This window comes from Bidens hawaiensis, unplaced genomic scaffold (assembly GCF_021521415.1).
Source record: "Bidens hawaiensis isolate Kalapana, Puna unplaced genomic scaffold, B.hawaiensis_p1.1 tig00008096_1, whole genome shotgun sequence".
NCBI lineage: Eukaryota > Viridiplantae > Streptophyta > Magnoliopsida > Asterales > Asteraceae > Bidens > Bidens hawaiensis.
Window position 1 is genome coordinate 874,296 of NW_027491573.1, and position 20,221 is coordinate 894,516.

The following is a 20,221-nucleotide window of genomic DNA, read 5'->3' on the forward strand; positions in this document are numbered from 1 at the left end:
TCCGTTCCTTTCTAGGCTTAGCTGGTTATTACCGGCGCTTCATTTCGAACTTCTCGAAAATCGCTTTGCCTTTAACAGCTCTGACGCACAAAGGTAAACCGTATATTTGGGGCTCGAAGCAAGAAGAAGCCTTTCTAACGCTCAAGCGTTTGTTGTGTGAAGCTCCTGTTCTTGCGCTACCTGAGGGTAATGATGATTTTGTCGTGTATTGCGATGCATCCAACCAAGGTCTCGGTTGTGTTCTTATGCAACGAGGCAAGGTTATCGCTTACGCATCAAGGCAACTTAAGGTTCATGAAAAGAATTATACAACTCACGACCTCGAGCTTGGTGCAGTTGTTTTTGCCTTGAAGATCTGGAGACACTACCTTTATGGTACTAAGTGTATCCTCTACACTGACCATAAAAGCCTTCAGCATATCTTTGATCAAAAGGAACTTAACATGAGGCAACGCCGATGGAACGAACTCATCAGCAATTACGATTGTGAGATCCGGTATCATCCTGGTAAGGCTAATGTGGTAGCCGATGCGCTCAGCCGAAAACCCTGCCAGCTTAACTGTATCTTGCCGCGCACCCAGCTTCACTTCGCGCCGATCCAAAGCAACCTTGAATCGCGTATTCGTGACGCGCAGCGCGCATCCATCAGTAATGGTAACCTTCGCGCCGAGTTAGCGTGTGGCGCGGAAGCGCTCTTTGTCCCTAATCTGAGTGGAATTCTCTGCTATCTTAATCGCATCTGGATTCCCTTTGATGAGAATCTTCGCGCTGATATCCTAAGTGAAGCGCACAAATCTCGGTATTCTATTCATCCTGGCGCTGATAAGATGTACAAGGATTTGCGCATTACTTATTGGTGGCCCGGTATGAAAAAGGATATTGCTGTGTTCGTAGCTAAATGTCTGACTTGTTCTAAAGTGAAAGCTGAACACCAACGCCCATCTGGTTTGCTCGAACAACCTGAAATTCCTACGTGGAAATGGGAATGTGTAGCGATGGACTTTATTACCAAGTTACCTTTGACAGCAAGCAAACATGATAGCATTTGGGTAATAGTGGATCGTTTGACTAAGTCTGCTCACTTTCTGCCCATTCGTGAAAACTACCGTGTTGAGCAGCTCGCGCAGCTTTATGTCAAGGAAATTGTCTGCCGCCATGGTACTCCTTTGAGCATCATATCCGATCGCGATGGCCGTTTTATATCTCGCTTTTGGAAATCTCTCCAATCTGCGCTAGGAACTCGCTTGGACATGAGTACGGCATATCATCCTCAGACTGACGGTCAGTCTGAGCGAACTATTCAAACTCTTGAGGATATGCTCCGATCTTGTGTTCTTGATTTTGGAGGTAATTGGGATTCACACCTGCCTTTGATCGAGTTTTCTTATAACAACAGCTATCATTCCAGTATCGGTATGGCCCCATTTGAAGCACTTTACGGTCGTAAATGCCGCTCCCCGATTTGTTGGAGCGAAGTGGGTGAAACTCAAATCACAGGACCCGAACTTGTTCAAGAGACAACCGATAAAATCGCCAAGATCCGTGATCATCTGCTGACTGCCAGAAGCCGACAGAAGAGTTACGCAGATCGTAGGCGAAAGCCTCTCGAATTTCAAGTTGGTGATCTTGTTCTCCTCAAAGTGTCACCTTGGAAAGGTGTTGTCCGCTTTGGGAAGAAGGGTAAGCTTGCTCCTCGTTATGTTGGTCCATTCAAGATTCTCGCGCGTGTGGGAAAAGTTGCCTACAGACTTGACCTGCCGCTCGCGCTCAGTAATGTGCATCCAACGTTCCATGTTTCCAATCTCAAGAAGTGTTTAGCTGACGAGAACCTTCACATTCCACTTGATGAAGTTCAAGTTGATGAAACTATGCATTTCGTTGAGAAGCCTGTTGAGATTATGGATCGCGAGGTTAAGCAAACCAAGCGCAGTCGTATCCCTATCGTGAAAGTTCGCTGGGAGTCCAAGCGCGGAGCCGAGTTTACATGGGAAAGGGAAGATCAAATGAAGATCAAGTACCCGCACCTGTTCTCTGCGCAACCTACTTCGAGATAAATTTCGGGACGAAATTTCTTAAAGTAGGGGAGACTGTGACATCTGCCCCGATCCGACCCGACCCGACCCAGGTACCCGTTTCTCTGACCCGATCTCTTTCTTTTATGATTTAGTATTTATTTATACTTATAGTTTACTTTTAATAATAATAATATACTTTTCCTTCCCGCCTCTTTCTCTCTCTCCGCCGACCCGTCCCTCTCCTTCTCTCTTTCCGCCTTCTTTTCCCTTTTGTCGTCGTCCCGCCCTTAAGCCTTGTTTTCCTCTTTTTCTTCTAACTCTTTGCTTGTCCTTCGTTCCTTCCCGCCTAAGGTTGTCTGCGCAGCTCCACGCGCCAGACCCCTTACAAGGAATCCTGCGTGAAGACCACCTGTTTCAGCGATACGCGAGACGAACTCTTCTCGCAGCGCGCTAAGAATTGTAATTCTTCTCGCAGCGCGCTAAGAACGGTAGTTCTTCCCGCGACGCGCTAAGGATTGTAGTTCTTCTCGCAGCGCGCTAAGAATCGTAGTTCATCCCTCGACGCGCGAAGAATTATAGTTCTTCCCGCGGCGCGCTAGGAATTTTAGTTCCTCCCGCGGCGCGCTAAGAAATGTGATTCTTCCCGCGGCGCGCTTAGAAATGGTAGTTCTTTCCGCGACGCGTTAAGGTTGGTTCTGTCTGCCTTCGCGCTCGCGCTCTCATGACCTTCTGTGTCTGCCTTCGCGCCTTAGCCTTCTCGCGCTAAACCCTTTGAGTTTCTTCTGTTGAATCTAGCCGTTTGCTTTTGTGTTGTCTTATCTTTTGAGCTGTTGACCTAATCTGCTTTATGTCTGAAAAGTTACTTTCGGCGCAGCATGCGCGCCAACCCCATTGGTTGGCAGATAAAGTGACTGACATAATCTTTTGAGATCTGCTTTTTCCATGCTTGACCAGTACCTTTATCTGACCCGCCCATGCTTTTTACTGTTCCCTGTCAGCTTTTCCTTTGCCCCCTGCAGCTGCCATATCTTTCCATATCTTTTGCTTTTGGAATCTTTTACTTTTGGAGATCTTTTCTAGGGTTTGTGTCCCCTAGGGTTTGCCTATATATAGTACTATTTTCTTAACACTTCACACACTACACTTATTATCTCTTCCCCCCTTTTTGCTCTCTGCCGTTGTCCTCCTGCCGCCTCCCTCTCTGCCTCCGTCTTCCTCCGTTCTGCCCTGCTTTTCCGGTAATGTATATATATATATAATAATTTACTTATTAATTATGCTAACTTATAATCAAGACTTAAAAACAAATCATTAAAACAATAATCTTGTTTATAGGTTAACTTGTACTTGTTTAAAGTTGGTTCTTGCTTTATCTTACACCGCACCGATTATCAAGTGAGTAATCTCGTACCTAATCCCTTTTTTTTAGTTTTAATGTTTTGGGATGTTCATGTGTTTGTACAAAACTTAGAGTCTTAAACTTGTTTATGAACTTTAGTCGCGCAGTATCCCATGTGTTGAGGACGTTTACTTGGCTGTTTATTTGTATGTGTGTATCATTAACCGCTTTGTTCGGCCTATTCCGCAGTTCCGTTGGTACCATTAGTTGAACACGGGAGACCTATCGTTTACGGTTTTCTTTGTTTACACTTGCACAGATGTTTTCTCGTTTTTATGCTCAATTGGGAGCATGGATTGAACTATGATCTATGAACTATCTTAGGCTTGATCACAATCTGATTACACCCTTGTTAAACTCTAGACATACACGTGTTGCGCGCAGATTTACTGTGATTATCTATGATTATCTATTAAACTTGATTTCTCACCAACACGCAAGTGTTTGACGTTTATTTTAACACATGTTCAGGTTTGCAGTAGCTGTTTTGGAGCTTGTGGACACGTAGGACGTTTTTACTTTTGGACCTAGAATTAAAATGTATCAAGACAAGTTAATGTTGTTTGAATGTTATAATTTATAATATATTGATTTATGTTTGATTTATGTTCTTTATTTTCCCCGCTGCGCGTGCGCGATAAAATGTGTATTAATAAATATTGACACCAATAGTGTCGCGAGTAATGAAGCAATATGTGGCGCCCCGATGTATAATCCGCCTTTGGTCGGGGTGTTACACGTGTGTCTTCTGGGGCTGGTGTAATTATTGGATCACCACCACCTCGTCAATCAACTACTCAAAGCTCGGCGGTGCCGCTAACTACTAGCACTCCGATGCTTACTTTGACCACGACGATGGTGTCACATGAGAGGCTCGGTTTAATTCCTCAAATGGCATTGACCGAGATACCGAGGCCTCCTGCTGTGCTGTCGACTGTTTCTTCAACAACTTCAGTGAGACCTCCTCCTCTGCCTACAACTACTCTTCCTCCACCTCCGCCTAGTGATGTCTCATTCATGAGAATCACTCGGCCTCAAGGACCTGTTCAACCTGTTCATCCATCTGTATACAACTTGCCACCAGGTCGACAAACGGAAATGCTGCTTAATCTACTACATTTATATGAAAATCAAATGGCAGCTGACAGACAAACTCAAGAACGACTCATTGAGAATCAATGAAAAATGATGAGTTATATTACTTTCTGTCAAAAGGAGACCAAGGCGTTACGCACGATTGTTGAGTCTCAGGGGGTGAAATTAAAAGAACAAGATGAGTTAATTTTACAATTAACTTGTAAAGATGATGCCCTCAAGAAACTCAGAAATGATGATGATGATCCTGACGAGTCTGATGCAGGAGGTGAGCCTAAACAATCGCATGGTTCATCCTCTGGTGCTGGTGTTAGTAGCGCTGATGATTCGAACAAACAGATAATTTCATATCAAGATCCAACAGCTGCCAAGCCGATAGAAATGATTGAGGCTAACACGGTGATATTTATTGATGAATTGGGGATGGTTAGAAGTGTGGTGAACAGAGATGAGATACAGATCGGTGAGTTTGTGATTAGCTCTTTGACAAGGGAGCAGATCTCGATTCTACTTGGGCTAAATGACGATCAGCTGACTGCATTAGAGACTGAGCCCGATGTCGAAGTGATCAATGAGAATGAAATGGAAGATGATCCGTTATTTATGGATACGAATTTTATTTATGAGAACGAGGAGATTGAGATGGAGGATGTGACAGCTGATGAGTACCCGGACTTGTATCAACACGCAAATGTTGATCAAGGTGCTCCGGTATTTAATGAAAACGTAATTAAAGAGACTGAGGATGATTTGGAGAAGATTGTGCAACGGGCTGTTCCTTCACTAAAAGAAGTGACTGATGATGACATTGAAAGATGGTTCAAACGCCAGAAAGTGGGTAAGATCATCAGTGCTTTCCGGTATGTAGATAAAGAAAGAAAGGATACAGCTGCTGCTTGGATTGAGGCAAATCAGATGACTACTTTCAAGACTGTTTCTAAGGTACATGGTGATATTGTCTTCTGGCTCTATGATTCAGACCTTAAGGTATGTATTGTGAAATGGGAAAAAGGTGTCCAATATTACGAGAGGATAATGGATGTTTTAACATTACCGCGTTGGGATGTACGCACCCTCGCGAGACGTCCATTTATCAATCGTGGGGGTAACCGAACTGCTGAGTGGTTTCATCAACACTTACTGTTCGAGGTCAATCATGGCTTCAAATTCTTCAAACCCCAGGTCCCAAGAGGTAAACGTACTGATGAGATTGATCCGAGGACCGGCTGGAAGAAACTTGTTTTGAAAGTGAAGCCACCAAAGACTATGAGAAGGGTTCTTGTGAAGACAATGCCTCAAGATATTCATCTGTCTTTCAACCGTTGGTACTATGACAATCGTACTGGCGAGGCCGTTATTGTTCATGGTCGAGGACTACAGACTGAGCTTATCAAGATAATCGATCCAATGTGGTTGGTTAATTTATCAGAGACAGACAATGACGTGCTACACAGGAAGCAGATTTTGTTTGAACGCCAAGAAGATTATGACCTGGCTATGCAATTCCAACGTGTTGTTCGTGTATGCCATGAACATGGGATTCATAGTTGCAGAGATTGGCAGACAAAGCGTTTCAAATAAGTTAAAGACAAAGAGCTCAAGACGAGGGGGTGTCTGTTAGTGCACGGTTTTGCGTCTCGAGTCTTTGTAATTATCATTAATGTTTATTTTATATTTAAATGTAATATTTAAATGTTTATTTATCTAATTCGTTATGTTTGAGTCTAGTTCGCTAAGAATGTTAGCGAATTAAGACTAGTTCGTTAAGGTTAAGTCTAGTTCGCTAGGGATGTTAGCGAACTAGGACATTATAATGTATTCCCTCCTGATTCGTTAGGGAATGTTAACGAATCAGGGGGAGGTTCGTTAAGTTAACGAAGGGGATGCTGGTTCGCTAGGGGATGTTAGCGAACCAGATCGTCTTCTATAAATAGTGAACCACTGGTCACTTGTAAGCGTTGAAGTTTTGAGAGAATTAATATTATTCAGAAAGATTTAAAGTATTCTCTCTCTATCTCTCAAGCTTCACAATAAACATACTGATAATATATACTACATACTAATAGCAATCAAACTAACGTATTAGAGAGCTAGATCCGGATAATTAATATTAACATATAGATCTGGATTAGATCTAAGTTATTATATATATTGATTAGAACGATTTTAAAAGGGATCAAACAGTGGCAACCATCCTCGGTTTTACTCCGAGTCAAGGACCGAACTAAGACCGAACTAAACCGAGTTCACTTGCTTAAGACACACTAGTGTGTTTTGAGCCACCAAATCTCATATTTTCTCTAAAACTATTCTATAAACTAATTTTAAATTGTTTTCTCAAAACACTTGGTATGTTGGATCTAACTTGATCTTATAACAAGTTTAAGCCGACAAAACCAAACACTCCCTTAACGGACCTCGAGGTTCTTCTTAATAGAACTACACACTTGGTTAAATTTCTTTTGATTTCATTGAGTTATCTCATAACATTTTGGAATCTCGGCTTCGAGCTTGACCAATTATCAAGACTCGAACCGACAAATCCGAACACTCGTAAAGTCTCGTTTTGGTATCTATTTAACTTTGTTATATTGCAATTATACCAAAATATTTACTTAACAAAGGATAAGTAAAAACTAATAAATAGAATACCGAGACCCGACTTCGAGTAAACTTACTTTTCAAAAATCATCAATTTAATTCCTTATGTATTTACATTTTAGCCTTCAAACTCTAATTATTTATGTTACTTGTCAAGTTATTTTACTTTAAAGCTTTTAAAACCATCTACTAACTCAAGACCCTTTTTAATCTATGTCTTGCCCGTTGAACTTATCCTTCCCCCGTTTTATCGCAAACTATCCTTCAAGTTACTTATTTCACGTGAATACATTTCATCCCTCATTTTAACTTTTATACTTTGGGGATAACATGCATACTTATCCAAAACAAGAACGATTTATAATACTCTATCTTCAAACCACAAACTCTAGGTTGTATGATACTTAGAATACTTGCTCTATTGTGTGTTATATGTTTCATATGCTTTACGTGCACGAGTGTTTATTTTTATTTTGACACACTCCACTTGTTATTTTAAACCCCCCCCCCCCCCACCACACACACACACACATAAATATATATAAACTATAATTGAAAAATATAAAAATAATTATAAATAAATGAAAACTAGTTAAAATCATTCTCAGCTCATCTCTATCTATATAATCAAATTAAAAATCACTCAATTTCTCTTTCCTATATAATTAAATAATACTTTTTATACCTTTATTATTATATTTTCTCTCTCTCATACTAATAACAACTTTTATAGTGGTTGGTGGGCGGGAAAAGCATGATAGAATTGTCTTTTTCATCGTACTATCGTCTCCTTTATATTTTGTCTTCTTTGTTTTTTCTTTGTGACAAAGTTTTCAAGTTGTTGGTATGTTTTCCTCATTATCTCCTAATTGTTACAAAAATTGTAGGGAATCTTCATATTCTTCAATTTACTCTTGTCTCAGTATCTTGTGTTTTTTCATAATTTCGTCTTTTAAAGAACTTTTTAAACCTATTAACCAAACTAAAATGATATGTAGGTGCGCTTCTTGTTGGCTTTTGACTGTATAGGTGGAAATGTCAGTGTAGGTATGATGCGAATGAGATGCTAGAGAATAACTGATTTTACGGGTCAATTTGGCAAGCTTAGAAGGAGTACACGCTCGTGCTTGATCTCGAGTCAATCTTCATTATTTTCGGCCAACTTTCTTTTCGGCCGAAAACTTTAAAGCTCTATTGGCAGGAACCGAAACCGAATTGAAGCCAAAACGAAACCGTAAAACCAAAACCGAATAATTTAAATTTCAAAAGCCGAAGTTTTGGTTTTTGGTTTGGTTTTAGCCCAAAACCACACCACACACCAATAAAATAAATATCAACATTAATTACGGACAAAACCTGTGTTTCCCTTGCCTGAGTAAAAGAAGAAAACCCTAGACTTCGGGTTGGTTGACAGAACCCTCCCACTCCCGCCTATCTCTAAACTTTTGTCACCCGTGATAACTGCTTCAAAATTATCAAGCGTGAAGCTGTCACCTAAATAGTCATGTGATAAAACATTATGTCGGACTTCTATATCATTTTTGCATTAGTAAAAAAAAATTTTCAGTAACATACCACACGAAAACCAAAATAGACATTCGGGCCTCCAACCCAATGTCTAATAACCTCTTGCTCCACGTTTTCAGGATGGTACGCCATGTCTTCAGCCATGATCACAATCAAATTACCCTTGCTGATCCCACCCTTTAAAAGTAAATGATAAGTGTGGCAAGAGTCGGCTTGCGGTTGGATAATGGATAGATAAGTCAACTAAGAAGAAACATATAGTTAATGAAAGTAAAAATTAGTTTACAGGTTACAAACTTACTTGGGTTGCATAGTTCTCATAATCAAATGCCCCGGACACTATCACAGCCGAAACATCTTTCTCATCTCCTTCTTCTCCCACGTTTAACTCGTCTTCCTCTTCAACCATGTGTCTCTCGCCTTCCTCTTCTCCCACGTAAGGAAGCAAAACACGATTAAAACTGCAACTGCTAGAAATAAAGCTGCAAAAAAGGTGAATCTATGGGTTATGGGACTAATATTTAGTGTGTTAACTACTTGTCTTATATATTTAAGTATAATTGGAATACTCATTGTTTTAAAATTAACCACAGGTATTTATGTGACAAATCCACAACTAAACATTACTCCTGCACCGGTTCATGGCACCTTCGAGTACTGCAGCCGTGTGTCTGTAAATGCAATTACAAATCATGCCAAAACATATCAGATTAGGGTGGTTCCATCAAAATATATTCTGCATGCATGGCATAACATGATTCGCATATGTTCTCATCGGTAAGTAAGATCGGCTGATTGGGTAATTAGTCAAAACATGCTCACCTTTTATCGTGTTTTTTCCTTATTGGCCACGAAAGACAGGAATAACCTGCAAACACTCCTTTTTATCATTTATGGATATGTAATGCATTAATTCATGATTGCAAAACCAATTCATTATGTGTGATTGAACGCGTTTCTCTATCTGCTAAATCACTTTATTTGGCCAACCCGTTTGAGAAACGTAACACCAAGTAGACTGTTACCTCTAGTATATTTTCTTATCGCACGAAAGTTTTATAGTTTTTTGAATAAGAAACACAAAAGGATATATATTTAATCACAAAGGAACTTTTATGTAGGAATGAGTAAATGGAGTTATGCCAATGTGAAAAGGCCGATTGGAGATCTATTCAAAATGGGTCTTGGCATTCTGTTATGCCATCTTATGAGCAACGATTTCTCGATGTGAAGTTTGTTGCTCGGATGTCTGGGGACTTTGTAACCGTCACTCTCGATGAAGGTATTGATCCGCATATTTTCACAAAAAATATCAAGTTGCTGGCCCTTATTATCACTTGTTCTTTACTCCATTTTCTGCGCTTTTATTTAATTTTTGCATTTTGGTTTCTTGCAGTGTCACCTACACAAAGATGGCACTATGGATTGCCTGTCGGGGCAATTGCTTTACTAATCATGACTAGTATTATTTTAATATTTCTGCCAGAGCTCAAATATTATCTCTGAAGAAGTTTTGGCCACATGCTCCACTTGGACGAGGTACATTATCCATGTAAGTTGTGAACTTCTAGATCCTTGTCTTGATCAACTTTTTTTTTTCCTTAACCACATCTTGAACCAAAACGTTTGACTATCGTGGTCATTATTACAATTAATGGGTTTACAAGATTGTGACTTTTGATGGTATTTCACCTCAAAGCTTGTTTTCTTAGTAAAAATCTAGACTAAAAGTCATGTATTAAGATGTTAATACATTGTTCAGTTGATAATTTGGTCATTTGTTATATGTGTCCTGAAAACTGATAGATGTTATTTAATAATATCAACTGCTGCAATTGTGAGTTGTGTCTTATTGTTGATGCGTATATTGATACTGCTAATGTTAAGTATCACTTATGTGTCGGAATCGTTGTCTCGATCACCCTGGGAAAACGGCACGAGATGGGAACCATTTGAAACCATCGCCAACCAGATTCACATTGAGGATGTACTAATGATAAAAGTAGACGAAAGTTACCGTTATGACTTGTGGAATCGTGTAAGTATTCATGATCATTTCGTTGTATTTTTGTTGAAACTTTACGGGGTAATTGTTATTATTTACCTTATGAGGTGCTGTTGGGTTTTCTTGATTACAAACGGACATATCACTGATCCAAACTTAATCCGATTCTACAGCAAACAGACCCCAAGATGAAACTATGAAAATCTGAAACAGGGATTTTATAAGCAAGCTCACCTGGACTCGCACTCGTCATCACATAAATGTTAATACTTTCATAGGCTTTGTCATAGTCGGAAAACATGCTACCACTTTTACATGCTGATGCATATATAACCGGCAAAGACCAAAATATTAATTAATAATAAGATTCCTATGACTGAAACATTTAAAATCTCATTACCAATTTACTTACCATTGATTCATATCTCTCGAGCTTATGATTCATATAAAGCACATCCAATAAGTAATGACTAGTTAGCAAATCTCTACCAAATCCTACAGATTTGAAAAGTATTTTAACTCATAATTCAATTAAATCTCAACATCATTTTATGACACTTACGAAATCATTTAAATTACAGAACACAAACCCTAGTCACGGAAAGAAAATCATGTCCGGATGGTGAATGAAATCAGGTATATATATACATTCATTGTAATCATCCTGTTTCTCAAAATTTATATAATAAACATATATTCATCTCCTCTAATTACACCACCAAACCAAACTATTATGTTAATTTCAGTAAATTAACACAAGAATCATCAAATTACATTACATTAGGGTTATAATTACAAGAAACGCTCACAATAAGACAGATGAAGCAGGTGACCTGAATTCAATTCTTGTTTGTATGACAGAACTTGAAAACTGTTGCGATTCACTTCACTGAACCAAAGAATGGTTATCGGTCGGAGAAGAAGAAGAAGAAGAAGAAGAAGAAGAAGAAGAAGAAGAAGAAATTATGCCTGTTCTGTTCTGTTGTTTTGGTTTTGTTTTGTTTATGGAAGGTAATTAAAGTTAGGTAATTAAGATTAAGAGAAGCGGGAATATTAAAAGTTTGAGAGAATTACATGAAAGGTCCTTGCGGTATTACTGTGTAATGTTAAAGGTCCCCAACGTTAGATAGGGTTAAGTTTGTTCACACTAATGCCTTTGAGCCTGATCACCTAATTATGCTTGAATTATTATTATTTTTTAAAAAACATGTATATTATATACTTAATAATGTTTAAACCTGATTATCTAATTTATTTAAACTCACTTTTATAAAATAAAAATAAAATTGCACAACCTAAATCATAAGCCGTTTTAAATTTTAATTATTTAAAATATATGTTCTACTCTAAGGCCATGAGGTATAGTCTAACCCCAACATTAATTAAACATAAATTAAGATGACATGACACTTTAAGAATTAAATTAAAAAACTCCTCACTTGTGTTAAATTTGTTAAAAAGGGGCCAGAGTATACCTATGGCCTAAACCAACCAAAACACATGAAAGTTAAATCCAAAACAAAGACAGCTTTCCAAAATAAAATTCACACTTCTAAACATGTCATTTTAATTGCGAATCAACTTCCATACCAATAACTTACTAATGATGTTGTTGCTGCTACTGCTGCTGCTTCTCATGCTACTACTAATGTTATGTTATTGTTGTTGATGCTATTACTGTTGGTTGTTGCTACCACTATTATTATTGTTGTTTCTATTGCTGCTACTACTGTAGTTGTTGTCGCCACCACTACCACTATTTCTATTACAGTATCCCATCCCAACCCATTATAGAATGGTTTCAATTTACAATTCCTATTATATCTACAATACCTAATACTTACATGACCAGACGTGGCATTCATGATGAATAAACTATCACAATTCGTGTGTGCTCCCATTATCACTCATTGTAATGCTCCAAACGTCTGTTTCTACATCTCCATGGGTTGATAAACAAAGGTATTTTACTCCATTACAAGTCATTACACTTACATGCTTTTACAGATGTAGATTGAACCGAAGACAAAGATAACTATTGAAGCACAACCGGTTATATTGTCCACCTAGGTTATAATTCAATTGCATGGAGCTTCAAAAGACAACCTACTATACTATTAATTACATTAAAAGAATATAATAAAATCTTATCTTACTATACTATTAAATCAATACAAAATATTCGCATGCATTCAACTAGCATGTCCACATATGCTTCCAAGTCATCCGGTTTCCATATATAGAATTGCCACATAATTCATTAATTAATGTATCTATAATCATAACCTCACTAATTAATGTTTTCTGTAATCATAACCAACTATTCTTTCAAATGATTTAAAAAGCGATTTTGACCACAATTAATTATTTATAACTGATTTTGCGTTCCTTTTTTTAAATATGGTTATTATTTTAGTAATTTAATAATTTGTATATTTATACAGTTTCTCATTCCACCATGTTTTATTAGTTAAAACACTATTTAACTTTTATTCATATTGATCATATAAAATACCTTTAATATATTTAGATAATTACCAATATTTGAAGATGGTCGGAACGTTAATTAATCGAAAATCCCCAAATTTAAAGTAACATAAACCCTAATTTGACTTTAATCCAAATGGATGTTGAAATTCCTTAATTCATCAAAACTGAATGAGGGCTTATGATCCATGGATGATTTGGAACTGAAAGCATGTACAAACTTACTCAAGAATCATATTGAAACTAGAAGAATTAAAGGACTTAAAGATGGTTGAGTTTCAAAAGTCAAAGTATGAAGATCACTAAAATAAATGAAGAATTTGTGATATGAGATTGAATTGAAAGTGAGGAATGATGGAGTAGAAGCTCAGGGTCGTTTACATAGTTAGACAAGTTTGGAGAACAAATTGGAATCGTTTTATTGAAAAGATTTTGTTTTATGACAAAATAAACAAATTAACAAAATCAAAAAATAGCTTGCACCCTACTCCAAGAATCACCCTACTCCAAGAATTTGTAGTAATATGTTGGAATGATGCAAAGAAATATTCTAATCGTTCTACAAAGAAGATACGGAATATGGTTGCCAAAATAATCGAAATCAACACCAAACAAAAATTTGTAATATATGCACACCCGTCGCATATCGCGATGGGATGATAACAGCCGGTCGCGTAGAATGGAAAATAAAACATAATTTGAATTTTGATAGGTTTGTTCCCTAGACTTTGATTTAATGCAATAATGACATAAAATACATAGAATTGAGCTTACAAAACATTCCAATAACATAGACAATAACATAGGCGTACATAATTTGATATGATTAACGTAACCGGAAATGAAATAACAATCTCACATTAACAAATAAAACTCCGAAAAGTTTAAACTGGTGGGGGTTTTCGGGTTCAGAAATTGAGAAATGCTACACCGAGTTTTTTGTCAAATGCAGTGCACGTGATTGATATCTCTATCTTAGTTAAGGAGGATAAATATTAACTAAATTATTGGAAATTTGTTATTTGGGTGGTTGAAGATGAATAGTTGGTCGCTTATGTTGCTAGCTGCATCATATGGTTGATGGATGTTAACACGAAAGTGAAATTTTACGTAAAGGAATAGTAGTATTGCGTTGTAGCTTTATTTCATTTTCCAATTAAATTATCAGATCAAGGATGAGTTTTTATGTGTTCCCTATTAAACCTATATATATTTTGTTGTTGTCAAATGGTTTGATAGAAAATTAATGAATCGGATATACTTCACCCCCTTCACGGAAGCTGGAGATTGATATTAATGTCCGCCTCAAAATTAATACCACATATAAGGCCATAGGGGACCATAATACGTTTTAAAGAATGAAGATAACTATTTATTAAAATAAAGAAGATAATAAAAAAAGAAGCATAACCAAGGTTGTTGCTTTGTTGGTAAGGGGTTTTTTCCTTAGGGGTTTTAATCTGGTTTGGGTTCAGTCTCTGAAGTGCTAAATTAATAATGAATGGTTGATCGAAATTCTATATCAAGACTTAAACTCGAATATTGGTGATTAGTAGGCCTAATGATTTACCCCAGCGCAGTTGTTGCCCGTCTACCTGCATCTATACTATAATTGGATCATTTTGTTCAGTTATCGAGTATCGATATCAATGTTCTTAATTTTTTACTTGTTTTAAATTACTCAAGTTTCATTTTTTGTTACTTTCGTTATTAGCGTAGTTACCGGTTATAACGTTGTCACTTGAGAAATACTCACGTAACTTATCTTAATAGTATATACCCATGTGAATTATACAAATAGTGGCTTCGGTTTTCTAACTAAAAGGTCCGTCTATCAAATTAAGCTTAGAAGGGGTAAATATATAGTTTAAGTTCATAGCAAAATTTATATATATATCTGCACTTACATTTTGAGAATTCTAGGTTAGTTTTCCTAATAAAATCTTGCATTTTACAAAGCAAAATCGGTAAACATTAGTTGGCAAGAGGCTCGGCCAACACTCTCCATCTTTACAATTAACTTGTATCGACAGTAGATCACAAAATATATTTCAACACAGATATTCCAACTAAACAAAAATTTCTGTTACAATGAAAATCATTAAAACCGAATATATTGCACATAGTTTTTGAAATGGCTCTAGGGTTTGGGAAAAAACACACCAAAGGAGTTAACCCAAAACCATGATAAGATACTTGTTTTCATTCTTATCATCAATGGTTTTTTACTTTTTTATGATCCATTCTCATTCCAAATCAGGTATCCTCTTCTTGGGGGGTCTTTATATAAATTAGAAAAATATCATCTTAATTTGTGTTTTATGTTGATGCAGAAATCCAAAAAAAATATTTTCTGCTCTTGTACAATGGTTTGGGAATAAAAGTTTATTGAATCAAATATAGTTCACTCGTTCAAAGAATTTTTGAGATAGGCTTTGTCGTGTCCTATAATTTGCCATACATGCACACCACATAGGACTCTTATCTGTTTGTGATCGACTTTTCATATATACATATACTAGCTATTACACGAGATTATTTAAATAATAAAAATATAAATAAATTCATCAATAATGTATGTAAAAAAATGTATTACACATATATTTCTTATCACTGAAAATATAAGAATATTTCCCAAATACCAATTATGTCATTAAAATCAAAATTAGTGGAACCTACTAAATAAATTTTGAAAGTCCGTAAATAATATGCTAAATATGACCACAACCTATAATATTACAAAGTAAATTCTATACGAAGTATTATCAAATGAATCAGTTTAAGATGATCAACTATATATATAAATGACTCTCCGTCACTTAAACCGCCAAATTTTTGCTCACCTAATTCCAAAAGCCAATTTGCCAATATCTTTGTTTCTTTCATATCATATCAGACGATTCACTTCCTAGACTTAAGATAAGGTTTTAGGTTAAATTTAAGACTTACATGTTGCCCAAATAAATCATACAACAAATTATAATGTGCTTTTATAAATATAGTTAGCAAATTATAAGATTAAATAGTAAATTTGAAATATCATGACTTTAAAAAAATGTCTATAAATTAGAATATCAATAGTTTCGTCAAATATTTATATAATTAAATGTTTTTAATCTAATAACATAAAAAGTGAGAAAAATAACTTTATTAAGGAAAAAAACATTTATTTTGGGTTTTTTATTGCTAATTAATAAAATGTAATAAACACGTTTTTCTTATTTTTTAATTTATATATAATAAGATCTATTTAATAAAATAGTGAACATGTAATATAATCATTTCATTTTTTTACAATCGAAGTATATATGATTATTGTATATGTTATTAAGAAACTAATCTTTTTTGTTTATTGAAAGAAGTTATCTTAGTTGAGTAAATTTGATTTTACATAAAATAAAAGCAACTTAAATTTACAAATGTGACTGATAAAATAGAAACTTAAGTTGAATTTTATAACTAAAATTAATATAAGATTTAGGTCAATATAATCTATTATAAGTAACTTATATAAAGAAAATATATATTAATTATAATTAAATATCTTAATTTGTGAGATATAAAATTAAATGTGTTTTGGTGGGAAAAAAATTGTTAGATGAAACATGATGATGACATGTGACACAATAATTTTCTTTTATTAGAATATAAAGCCCAAAACTCAAAACCCATGTGACATTTTTAAAGTCCAAAACTCAAATCCTAGGGTTTCATTTGCTTCTATAGTAATACAGTAGATGTTGAATCAGCACGTTTTCAACACGTTATAGCTCGTTTGAATAGCAGAAGCTCGTTTAAGCGATTTTTTCAGTTCGTTTCAGCACCTAACAGCTCGTTTAAGCGATTTTTTCAGTTCATTTCAGCACGTAACAGCTCGTTTAAGCGATTTTTAGTTCGTTTCAGCACGTAACAGCTCGTTTAAGTGATTTTTCAGTTAATTTCAGCACGTAACAGCCCGTTTAAGCGATTTTTAAGTTTGTTTCAGCACGTAACAGCCCGTCTAAGCGATTTTTAAGTTCGTTTCAGCACCTAACAGCTCGTTTAAGCGATTTTTCAGGTCGTTTCAGCACCTAACAGCTCGTTTAAGCGATTGTTCAGTTCGTTTTAGCACGTAACAGCTCGTTTAAGCGATTTTTAATTTCGTTCCAGCACCTAACAGCTCGTTTAAGCGATTTTTCACTTCGCTTCAGCACATAACAGCTCTTTTAAGCGATTTTTAAGTTCGTTTCAGCACGTAACAGCTCGTTTAAGCGATTTTTCAGCACGTAATCGCTTAAACGAGCTTTTACGTGCTTAAATGAACTAAAAAATCGCTTAAACAAGCTGTTAGGTGCTGAAACGAACTGAAAAATCACTTAAACAAGCTGTTAGGTGCTGAAACGAACTGAAAAATCGCTTAAATGAGCTGTTAAGTGCTGAAGCGAACTTAAAAATCGCTTAAACAAACTATTAGGTGTTGAAACGAACTGAAAAATAGCTTAAACGGGCTGTTACGTGCTGAAACAAACTTAAAAATCGCTTAAACGAGCTGTTATGTGCTGTAACGAACTGAAAAATCGCTTAAACTAGTTGTTACGTGCTGAAACGAACTAAAAATCGCTTAAACAAGCTGTTACGTGCTGAAACGAACTGAAAATCGCTTAAACGAGCTGTTACGTGCTGAAACGAACTGAAAAAATCGCTTAAACGAGCTTCTGTTGTTAAAACGAGCTGTAACGTGTTGAAAACGCGCTGATTTGTTGGTTAAAAAAAACTGACCCGAAACCCGTTTTGACCCGTTCCGACCTTGATCCGTTTTAACCCGAACCTCAATTTTCCGAACTTTTTTTGCAAATTTTCGGAATTTTAAAATTATATTTCGAATTTTTACTAATTTTCGCAACCTTTAAAAGTTATTATGCAAAGTAAAAACATTGTAAAAAAAAAAAAAAAAACCTAGATTAACTGCTATACAGGTAAAATATCTAGGATTGGAACAAAAATGAAAGTTTAATGACCTGATTGGAACAAAAGTTTTAATCAGTGACTTGATTGGAACAACTTTCAAAGTTGGTTACTATTCTATGGAGTAATCCCATAAAACAAATACAACCATAGTTTAAATTTTCACCACCCGTCTAATTACGTATATCGACTTCACGTACTTAATCGCCGAAAAGCAGCTATTAACGCTTAAGGTTGCGATGGATGATACGAGAGCTAACTTCAATAAACGATTGATTAATGTAAATGAAGGTGGTCAGCAATACCATTTATATAGGAAACCAAAACATTTTCTTTAAAGATTAAGAGGATGTTTGGGATTGATTTTGAAAAATACTTATTGATTTACTGGTGTTTTCAGAAAGTCAATAAGTTAAAATGTGTTTGGCAATCACGAAAACCCTTTTTATTTTAGCATTTTTGAAATTGTCAAAAATAGTTTTTTAAATGTCCAAAATCCTGACTTTTCAAAATGAATTTTTGAAAAAGTCAATAAGCATTTTTCAAACCGTAACCCCATAAACATGCCCAACATATTACTTGCATCATCATAATATTTTTTTTAATTAGATTAAATGTAGATTGGGTTTGGAGTTTAAGGCTTGAGTTTAAAAATTGGGTATAGATTGATTGTGGCATTTGAACTTAAATTTGTTTAAAATGGCTTTATTAAATTCAAATCTATCAATTATTTATACGCATTTATATAACTTTAATTGTAAATAGGCAAATTTATTGTTTATTCTTACGGCTGATCTTTCATGTGGGTCGTTCTCGACAGGGTTTTCTGTCGTCCACGAAATTATAATTGTAAGTAGGTAAATTTTTATTATGACCGGCTTTGAAATTTCATGAGGGTCGTTCTAAAACTCCACAGGGGTTTCTCTGCCGTCCTCAACATTTCACAAGGGTCGGTTGAGATTTTAACACATATATACTACTAAAAAAATTTCACAGGGTTGGTCGACCTCCCTACTCAACATATAGGTCCGTAAATGGAAAATCGTGGCTTGAGATCATATTGGTCTCAAGTTTGAAATCTTATTTAAGGAGGTTTTACCATATTGGTGGGTTTCCTCTTTGATGGTGTTTTTGGGTAAGTCATACCTAAAATGTGAAAATCAGTATGATTGGTTATCATCTCATCTCATAAAGGCTAACTTAATTAGGTATTAAGAGTAGTTCTAAATATTTATAAGAAATGAACAAAAGAACGAAACCAGATCACAATGATTATCATCGTACTCAGTAAATCCCACAAATAGCAAAGCTATAATAGGGTCTGAGAAGGGTAAGATGCAGATAGTCTTACCGTTTACCCATTAGGAATAGAGAGGCTGCTTACGTTGAGACCCCCAGTTTGATAGTAATTTTGCATCAAGCCTTGGACATAAGAAACATAATACTCAACCATCCGGACACCGGCTGATTGGTGCATACACCTTTATCTTTCAGCCATCAACGCCACCACGTAATACCTGAATAATTTTTCTGCCACTTTTCACTTTATTATCACAAAATTAATAAAATAACATCAAAATTAATATAATCTAACGTTACTATACTATATACCCTAAATAAGTCTTACCTTGCCATACGGCATTTATGGAAACAAATTTCCCATCGTTGTTAAAATTCAAATAGTTTACAAGTCATATTTGTATTGGCTTGGTCGTGTCTCAAAAACTAATCTTCGTACATTGGCCCATTTTGTACACCTACCCCCCCCCCCCCTCTCTCTCTATATATATACACACACACGAGATTAAGATCATGTGAGAACCATTTTGAAATTGAGAACTTTGGAAATTATTTTTGAAAATAAAATTCTTTTTAAGAAAAAAAAAAAAAATATATATATATATATATATATATATATAACAATAAAAGAAATAATAAAAAAAGTAAAAAAACAAAAAAAAAATTGTTTCATCTCGGTTTCATAAAACAATATCGGTTTAGCAAAATTATATATATGTGTGTGTGTGTGTATAATACATACTTTTTTGTAATTTTATACAAGTTATTATTTATATACATAAGTACAATTAAGATATATGATAATGTACATTGTACATTATGTAAATCGTGATTAATTAAAATATACAT

General features: G+C 35.5%; 1 long non-coding RNA gene across 1 annotated transcript; it reads left to right on the plus strand.

Annotated features, from left to right (window-relative positions):
• Positions 1 to 8,488: 8,488 nt before the first annotated feature.
• On the plus strand, positions 8,489 to 10,741 carry LOC143636980 (uncharacterized). The gene is made up of 3 exons (XR_013154348.1): positions 8,489 to 9,414; positions 9,759 to 9,919; positions 10,034 to 10,741. It is a non-coding gene; the product is annotated as an uncharacterized LOC143636980 (long non-coding RNA).
• Positions 10,742 to 20,221: the final 9,480 nt, after the last annotated feature.